Consider the following 10,755-nt stretch of genomic DNA (forward strand, 5'->3'; position numbering starts at 1 on the left):
AAAAATCTCAATTTAGTCTCCACGCATGGAACGCGATCCATGTACCCATGGTGACAGCTTGACCTAAAATTTTCCAAATCAATAGTGCACACATAGGAAACATATCCCCAAAACTGGTTTTGGAAAAAATTGAGCAAATTTGGACCAAAAGACATCAAAACATGTGACATACTGAAAATTGTAGTGTAGATCTAGGGTTGGATATTAGTTGTAAGTGTGCGAATGCGGTGCGTATGCGCAGAGAGAGAGAGAGAGAGAGAGAGAGAGAGAGAGAGAGAGAGAGAGAGAGAGAGAGGATGTGGGTAGAGCAGCTCAACACTATGTGTGTAAGAGAGCCTCTTATTCTACTATCTAGTAAAGAATAAGGTGTGTACAAATAATGGGTGGTCGGATGTCTCTGACGTGTCCAACAGAGGTAAGAGACACAACGCCTTTACTACAACAACAAGTAGGATCATCCTACAAGTGTGGAGGTGATCATTGGGCAAGAAATTTTCCCAATCACGCAACAAACGTAGAGATATTTGGATATTGTCCATAATGTGCTATTACACACCGCATTCCTAGTTGTCCAATACACACAAACAACAAGGGAAAAGCAAAAATGAACAGTGTAGGAGTGATACCTTCTTTGAGTGGATTTGAGGAAGAACCCACAATCCCTATAAATGTGATGACTCGAGCTCAAGCTTAAAAGCTTCCAAAAACAAACCAGCAGAGGAACTCAAATTGCTTATTCAAACAAAAATCGAGAACATATCAATGAGGACTGTCAAAAAATCATGAAAAGCTAAACAAAACAAAATGAAAGAAAAAAGTCTGAAAGAGAAAACCGCCCAAGAAAATGAGCTGCAATAAACAAAATACTATCTTTTTGTGGATTGTGGCTTTGAGATGTAGCTCCCAAATCTTATCCACATACTTTTCATATGGAAGCATGTCTCAAGTGGTTACATGGATATAAAATTAAGAACAATGGGAGGGATCCATTTAAGGTATATCTTTATGTTCCCTATTTCACAAGAGTAGGATTGCACTTCTATGTCTATCATAAAAGCTAAGTATGTTGCTACATCAGGGACAAGCAAGGAAGCTAAATGGATTAGTCGTCTAGTGTGAGATTTGGGGGATTACAATGGTTCCAATTTTGCTACATCACGGGCAAGCAAGGAAGCTAAATGGCTTAGTTGTCTAGTGGGATATTTACAACGGTTCCAATTTTGCATTGTATTAGTTAGAATGCTATCCAATTGGCACATATTGGAGTGTTTCATGTTTGTGAAGAAAAGGTTCACTAATGTCAAATATCACTTCATTTCTCAAGGTGCTTGAGGAGAAGCCCATTGAGCTTGTCAAGATTCACTCTGATGATAGGCATAAAAATCTTCTTTTGAAAGGTCTACCCTTTGAGAAATTTGCATTTGGATGGAGATATAGACTCTTGTATATATGAATATAGCTTGCTTAAACGCATATTGGCCTTAAGTGGGAGGTTGTTGGGTTAAAGCCAATCATGTTCAACAAACACTCTCTAAGCTCCCCACCTACTTTGCGTCTCTCTCTCTCTCTCTCTCTCTCTCTCTCTCTCTCTCTCTCTCTCTCTCTCTCTCTCTCTCTCATTGTTACCATTCAACACACTCAATACATCATCACGCTTGAGGGCTCTTCTACCTCCTAAACTATTGTAAAGTTTTCCATAAATAATTTAGAGGAACAAGTTGTACAACCTACTATTCATTCTTGGATAGTAGGTAGCAATTTGTGGCCTAGATATTTATGAAGATTAATCAAACCTCCAATTGAGAATTATATTTCACGTACTATTTTTCAAGCAAAATCTATCAAAGTTAATTGGAGCATCGAACAATATATGTGGAAAAACCAACCATTTTCACAATTATGTAAAAGATAAGAAGAATCACAGTAGGAAAAGATAAAAGCCACCAATTTCTAAAGGCATAAGAAGCTCCAATAAAGTTTGAAAAAGATTATAAAACCATCACATTTTGTTACTAGTGACAGAGTGGTGTGTTTTGAATAATTATGTGTCTCTTTGCATGATGGATTTACTCTCTTTATCCCAAGCGTTGTTTGGAGAGATGCTCTTTATAGTACATTCATTGAGGGGAGACCCTTTGTAAATCCATATACATGTCTCCTACACCTTATGGAGACACTTCTTTTGGGATAGGCTCTCTTTTATCGATGCTTGTTTAGACCCATCAAGGGTCAATTTTGTCTCTCTCTACCCATGTCAATCATTCATTAATAGTTCACTTGTATATATCATTTTCATTCAAATTATCACTAATACCACCTCAATATACATGCTATATTTTCCCTAAAAATATGTAACGCATAACGCATTATATTGCGTTCTTTTCAATTTATGTGGCGTCCTTGGTTAAACCCACCATTGGTGTACTTTTTCTTGTATTATTCATGTGTCAAGAAACCTCCTGTGATGATCGGCTCCAATGGAACTTCTTAACCTCATCATTGTATGTAGATCCCCCAAATCCCATTTACCACAATTAGGGTGTGTGTTGTTGTTGTATTAAATATAAAGCTTGGACACAAAAGAACACCATGTTCAAAAGACATCGAGCTCTAAACAACAAGAAAGTATTTGCACAAAAACTTTTTTGTATTCGTACAATTTAGTTATAATGATGATACATTCGAATTATCCTATACATTCTGACAAAAACTGAGTCTATGGTTGAACTAAGTCTTCACCTTCAAGGTCGCTAAACTAAACCTATTTAATCAAGGATAGACTTCTCACATGCATCCATATAAACAACACAACAAATTTTCTTAGCCTTGGATACATATAGGTGTTAAAGAACCTATCAATTGTTATCCATGTCACACTTAAAAATTATTGCATTAGCTACTATCTTAAAAAGTTTTGGTAATAAAGCCAAACCTTTTTTGTTTACAAAATAAACAAACAATATAACATTTAAGAGGTAATCAATTCCTTAAAAGATCCCAATATAATGTTCTAACAATAACCTATTTTCATTATAAAGTTATAGTAAAAATTTATTTTATATCTTGATTTCTATCAAAAGGCCGTCACAACTTTGATGGGTATGGAAATCAGTGTCTTCTTCAGAAAAGGTTTACCAAATAGTCTAGGTTTTTTCTTAACTAAAATAATTTTTAGTCATCGTTGTTTGACCAAAAAATAAGAAATTTTGTCCATTTTCAAAGAGCATATCATCGTTTTTTGAAACTTTATCAAATTAGTATAAATGTTGAGAAGGTGAGATCTTAATTAATCGTCGTTGAAAATGAGACCCAATGAGAAGGTTGATCTAGAAAAGAGTTTGACTCAAACAGCCCAAGCTTATGTGAGAGAATCAAAAGTGGTAAGAAGAGGTTGGAGTCAGAGCAAGACCATAAAATGTAAAAAGTATACATTTGTGTGTGTGTGTGTGTGTGTGTGTGTGTTTAAAAATCCCAAAGCAGAGAATCAAAGCTCTGACTTTGGCTCTTTCACCATACAAGCCCATAAGGAGCGCCTTGGTAAAAGGGGCATGCTCTATTCTTGGGGAGGAGGATGTGGGCTTAGCCTCATTGCCTACTTTGAGAGAGAATTGTGGATGGATCTTAGGGCTGTAATCAATTGGGTTACAAAGTTTGGTCTAGGCTACGATGTTTCCCAAGTCGGATTTAAGTTCAAAAGTGAGATTGTTGGCTGAAAGAGGAAATTGTTGGAAGAGGGAGAAGTTCTTGATCACCTCTTTAGCTTTTCTTTCTAATATAGATCTATGAGCAAGAACCTTTTTGTGCATTGTACCATTAGAAATCCACGCTAAGAAGAGGCCCTTACTTTCAAATATAGATGTATGAGCAAGGCCCTTTTCGTGCACTATTCCTCATTAGAAATCCATGCTAAGAAGAGGAAAACAAATTTCTTCAGAGTTCTAGTAGTAAAAATGGGTGTTTCCTTATGCATCATCAACCATAACACATTCTTGAACCAAAGATATTTCCATCCTAGTTAAATTCACCTTCTGCAACATGGTTGCATCCACCGTTGATGAATGGAATTTGCACATTTTCACTTTGTGTATGTAGTTGAAGTTTCCCCTCTATTGTATACATAAAGTATGCATTTGTTGGGGTGTATGTAGTGTTCTCCAATTACCCACATGATACGGTACGTATTTTGAAAAGTGAGCGCTTCATGTATTTCTTTATTCCAAGAGCCTTTTCCTCCAAGAAAATCTCTCTTGTTATAAACTAATTTTAAGGGGTGACTCTTGAGTAATTTAGCTTACTCCCATAATATACCCACTCTTAGCCTTAAACATATCTACCTATTGCAAACCACACATAATTTTCAGTCTTCTAGAGCATCACCTATTTTTGTAGCTCATGAGTCCATCGCTCACCTCTTGCTAGTGTACCCACTAGCCATCATATGGGATATGACAAGGATCTCTCTCTCTCTTTGGCCAACTACTATATAAAGCATCGCTCACCTCTTGCTAGTGTACCCACTAGCCATCATATGGGATATGACAAGGATCTCTCTCTCTCTTTGGCCAACTACTATATAAAGCTGGTAGATTTGGAAATAACTTATGATTGTGTTAAATTTCCTTATAAAGCTTGTGTGACTACAACTAAGTTAATTGCTAGCTTGCAAAATGTTGTTTGTATTTAGAATTGTATGCATGTTTGTACGCTGGCAATCTATTTGTGTTTATGCACGTATAAACAATCTATGTGAGAGAATGTACATACACGTGTTTGGGAGGGGGGTGCCTGTTTAAGTAGAGCATTTATGCACGTATTTGTGTTTATGCATGTATAAACAATCTGTGTGAGAGAATGCACATACACATGTTTGGGAGGGGGGTGCCTGTTTGAGTAGAGCATTTCCACAGACCTCAACACCATCATAGTAGCCAATCTTGCCTCTTGGTGAGAGGGCCTTCACTTGCTTAACAATGGTCAATATGTTGGGAAAGATAAAGGGTTGAATCTTTGTTGACCTTTGCTCACCAATGGAAGTTCCTTGGGTGGCCTCTTGCAAATAGTCTGCAAGCAACACATGAAGTTTCTTTCATTGAAAGTTTATGTTTCGACCGCTCCCTAATTACCCTTCTAGTCAACATAGGGATTCTCCACACCTTCATTGAATATTTTCATAACCATTTTTTTTTAAAAAAAACATACTTCACTAGGCATCAACTTAAGAGTAGAGATCAATTCAAGAACTAATAAGAGCCACAAGGGACATGGTGTTACCTGCAAGGTCGTCCAGGCTTGTTGGATGTGCGTGTGTGTGTGTGTGTGTGTGTGTGTGTGTGTGTGTGTGTGTGTGTGTGTGTGTGTGTGTGAGTGAGAGAGAGAGAGAGAGAGAGAGAGAGAGAGAGAGAGAGAGAGAGAGAGAGAGAGAGAGAGAGAGACGTAATCCACAAAAAATTCTCTCTCTAAAGTTTTGGAAACTCTTAACAAGCCACTTCCTCGCAACCTCTTAAAAAGAGTTATCAAAGATAATGGTGTTTCACCACCTTTTCATGTTTCCACGGTCGACATATACAAGATAAATTTTTCTAGTTTGGGACTTTTCACAGTTCTCTCCATTGGTGATGTTAGTGCTAAATTTAACAAAAACTAGCAATACTAAGTTGAGATTACTATTTGTAAACCAAAAACTTAGTAATATTGTAAGTTCTATTTATGACACCTCTAAAGTCACCTACACTGAAGAAGTTAGCTTTGAAACCAATGAAGCTAATCTAGATTGTTAATCACATTCATGACACTAATAAAAGTGTAAAGACACTTTCCCAGGCTAAAGATCTAGAGTTGATTGGAAGCATAGTTGTAAGCCACACATAAGAATCCCAAGAAATGATTGATGTATTTCCCCACTAGCACTCGGAGATGACCAAGTCTTGGCACACAAAACTCACTCTAAGCTTTACCCTCTAAACCTAAGCCTACAAGGTTAAATGAATCAAATCAATTTCCGAAGGATGCACACACCCTTCCAGTGGAAAGATCACACCGAATATATACAAAGCATGAATATACAACACACACACACACACACTTTTTTTTGTAAATCGATTGATTAATTTACTAGTGGGAAACCTCAAAGCGAGGAAAACCCACTGAAAGGATCATATACAAGGGGAAAAGCACAGAACTACTCAGTTGTAGAGAGTAGCTAAAAACATTCATATGAAAGCTGATGTATCTCTAAGGTGATATCACCAACTTCCAAAGCAAACCGTAACGATTGCCTAAGAGAAAGCCTGAAGAGAGGGAATGGATTAGCATGAGTACGATGGAACATGTAAGCATTACGCTGACTCCACAAGATCCAGTAATCCGAGTATCTGACCCACATAAAGAAGACCGCAAAACGTTGTAGCGTCGGGGAGAAAATACCAAATGCCAAGAACCTTTTGTGAAAAACAACCCCAAGAAAAAGGAGCCGCATACAGGCCGATACATGGTGAAGGAAGTCTCTAGTAACGCAGCAATCCCACAACAAGTGACAAATATCCTCTTCTGCAGTCGAGCAACGAACACAAGAAGAAGGGCGAATATGACGAGCCCGAAGAAAAGTGCCGATGGGAAGCACTCCAAGCAAACAGCGCCAAAGAAACAGGTGCTCTTTCAAAGGAAAATGGCTTTTCCACAAGGTAGAGAGGAGCCTCCACCGCCAGAGGTCAGATTTGTGCATGCGCCAAAGGGCATTACAATGACCATCAAGCCATGGTTGTGGTAGAAGAAGAGCATAAATTTGACCTGCAGAAATGTCTCGAAAAGGTGTTTCCCGAAGGGCCCAATCAAACATGCGATCACAATCAGGCAAAGGTGAAACAGGTAAAAAGTCGAGCAGCATGCTTTGAAGCTCTCTCCAAAACTGACGGTAATGCATGCCCAACCCAAAACGGCGAGCAGCAAAGGGAAACCCAAAAGTATATCCAGTCTCATCTACCACATCCTCAACCACACGAATTCCACGACCAAAGAGAAAGTAAGCCTGCCGAGGTGAGCGGTTGATCAAAGTAAGAGAGTCTTGAATGATGTAAACGCTTAAAGAATTGCTTCGAAGCACAGCCTTTGTCCATGAAAGCATAACCCGCTTGATTGCCTGTGAGAGTCTTAAATGATGTAAACGCTTAAAGAATTGCTTCGAAACACAGCCTTTGTCCATGAAAGCCTGTTTTTGACGAGCACGCGTCTGCCATTTAGCAAGCTTTCGCTTGTCATTACGCACTCTTGCAATCGTTGTGACAAGCATGTTTCGCATCTTTGACATCCCCTCGAGTGCACTACATGTAATGCTTGCCATAGACACAAATAACACTTTGCACCCTCATAACAAAGCTATACCAAGTAGCATCAAGATCAAGATGCATATGAACAAGCAAAGGGGGAATAACCTCAAAAATCATGTTCCGAAAAACCTCATGTGTGAGATAAGCATTATTAACAAGTAGCAGACGTTTCCTGGGAAGAGCCCGATCACAACTAGTCTGCCCAAAACTCACATCCAGCAAAACAGGGTAATGATCCAATAACTACAAGGTGTAATCAATGTTGACCACACATACAAACTCCTCATATTGTTGCAATTTAAGCAAATATCCAACCGCACTCAATAAGAAGAATGGACAACATGCTGAAAAGTAAAACCAGAGGCATTTGGATGCAAGTGCCGCCATATATCAGTCATTTGAGAAGCAGCAAAGAGATTATCCCATTCTTGCCTTTCCGCAAACAACATATGTGAATTGCCAATGGTACTATCATCCATCTCAGGGGTATTATTAAAATCACCGCAAAAGAATGCACTCGAGGTCCATGAGCGAGAAGAGATGTCTTACCATAAAGCAACCCTTTGTCCAGATGATGTATACGCATAAATACCTCCAAATTCATACACCTGACCATTCAACAAGCATTGAATCACCATCTAGCGGCCGTGCGGATCATTATACAAGAGAACTAGTTGTAGCTCATGCCGAACTAGCATCAATAAACCCGAGCAATCATGCAAACCAGCATATGCAATCCAGTAACCTGCAAAATAGGAACACTGACCAACAAAGTCATGCTGGTTGTGTTCTTGCAAAACCACGATATCTACCTTACATGTATGTACATAGTGCCAGGTCAGTCGCCATTTATCCACGTTACATAACCCACGTATATTATATGAAATGCATTTAATGTGATTGTGCATTAAAACCATATTTACAACGGCAAGAAACACAAGGATCATGTCGAGATGCCCATATGGACATCTCCATCCACCACATCCATGCCAAAACCCATCTGCTAAGTCAAAGAAAAAAATTTGTCCATAGAAATTGTCTAAGAAGTAGAAGCTTCACCCAATAGTACATCCTTATAAGAGTGCATCGCTTTTTCCCAAGCGTCAAATCAACGTGCGATTGTCATTGCACAGAAGCTGCTTAAATGATACATTCTTATTGGCGTTAACTAGAGGAACATAATTACGTGAGGAAGGTGGAGTACGAATTTTCACTATCTTTTTAGGTATCACCTACGAGCCAACATCAGTAGACGCAACATTTTTGCCTTTCCCTGCATTTACATTCTCAACATCCGCACATGGCGGATTTTTGTTTTTCCCTTTATCTGCATTAGAAGCCACCTTCATAGCAGGGATTCCATTCGATTTAGCTTCACCAACAGATTTGCCTATAGGGGTAGGGGTAGGGGTAGGGGTAGGGGTAGGGGAAGGAACGGCCGAAAGAGGGGGTTGCAAAACAGGTTGAGGACATTCAGATTGCATGTAATCGAATTTACCGCATCGAAAACAGGAGTTAGCAAATTTACCCCATTTGAGTTTAAAAGGGCGCTTGCCCACCCAAGGATCCCCTGAATCCACCATAATTCCATCCGGGATACTCTTATCCGTACCCCACGGAATGCAAAACATGTTAGTGTTCGCGTCCAATTTCGGAGGGCAAATCACCTTGCCCAGTTGAGCAGCCAACAAAGGAAGAAAATGCCTCCACGTACGGGGAAAATCAATTTCTATCCACACAGGACATTTTGTGACGAATAAGACTTTGATAGTCCTTAAGTGCCCAAGGCAGAACATGAGTCATCTACGTGCCAAAAAAGAGGGGAGACATCTCCAGCAAGAGGTTTCTAGCCTCAGTATCTGCCACTAGCACCTCATAGAAACCCCGAGCACCAAAATAAACACCTCGGACAGCCTGGCAAGCAGGAAGTCAACCCACTATCGACATCCTGCGGGCATTTTGCCAGGGAAAAACAAAATGACCGCATTCATGACATATTGCGCTACCGGATCCATTAGGTCTTGTACTGGAATTCACACCTCAAGGGCAGGTGCCTGACCATTCCAGGCTTTCCGGGCCTCTTCGAAGTCTTCATATAGACAACTCTTGATTTCAGAAGCACTCTCCGAAACACTTCCCATGGCTTGGGAACTCTAACATGCATCAACCGGACCACGACCGAGAACTAAAGCAAAAGACTTTTTTTGGTATTTTGACACTTTATCTATTTACAGAGACCTCAGAGATATGTACATCTCCCACAGAACTCATACATCTGCTAAAAAAAAAACTTTGCCTGTAATACTGTAAATTGTTCCTAATTGAAAATTGTTTGACTTGATCCTGCACAGCAGGTCATATAGAATTATATAGAATTCTGACAGCAACGAGCACATACAGGGGGCGAGAGAGGCCAAATCTGCAGACCCACAGTTGAACACCAACTGTCTCCACGTACTGTCTGCACAGATTCGAGCTGTTAAACGGTTCGAAAATAGGCAGCTCAGGCTACTCAGGGCTAACAGCAGGACAGTGGACAACTTTCGCGCTGAAGGCTGAGGGCAGAAACGCACAGGCTACAGTAACCCGCTCACGCGCAAAGCTCAGGGCAGAGCGTGCAGGACTCTCTCTCTCTCTCTCACACACACACACACACACACATAAGAAGGGGAATACATCCTAGAGACGTTGAAAGAGAGCACGCATGGATAGAGCCTCTCATTGCTTAGTAAAACACACGAACTACCCAAGCATGCAAGCTGCAGAGAGCTTGAGCTTAAATCCAAGAGTAATCAAGAGCTCAATAGGATATGAGGAAAAACCATATATTTTCTAAGTTGAATTTATAGAAGATGACACAATAATCCTTGATTTGATTTGTAAGTTATCATAAATTAAGAGTCACACTAGGTTATACAAGAACTTGCTAATCATATTGCGAAACGAAAGTGAGGACATCGTAAGCGAGACAATGAGCTCTTTCATTTAGCAACTAACAAATTGAAAGGTTTTTGCTTAGACAGCAAAAAGGTTCTCATTCTTTCAGTTATCATATATTTTGAAAACAAATTTGAACGAAAATGGAATCAAAACCAACTGTAACAGGGCAAAGACTCATGTTGGCGATTTAAAACAGAAGGTTGAAAAGGAATTCTTGGACAAAAAAGAAAAAGGCTTATAGCAGTTTTAATAGGCTAATGATAGCATGCTAATTATATTATCATCGCGATTTATCTAACAGGGAGTCTAAATTTGCTAGCTCACACACCAGCAACTTCAACTGATTCATTGTGCATATAGCTCAACTCGAGTCATATGCTCTGTAGAACTTTGCTTATTGTATTGAGTTGACAAGAAAAACATTAATATGTCATTTTCCCTTATGCAGATGGGCTTACTACAGCTCTGATCTCTTTTTCTCTTTCTATACAAA

The sequence above is a fragment of the Adiantum capillus-veneris genome, chromosome 18 (genome assembly GCF_014529385.1).
Source record: "Adiantum capillus-veneris isolate H3 chromosome 18, ASM1452938v2, whole genome shotgun sequence".
Classification (NCBI taxonomy): domain Eukaryota; kingdom Viridiplantae; phylum Streptophyta; class Polypodiopsida; order Polypodiales; family Pteridaceae; genus Adiantum; species Adiantum capillus-veneris.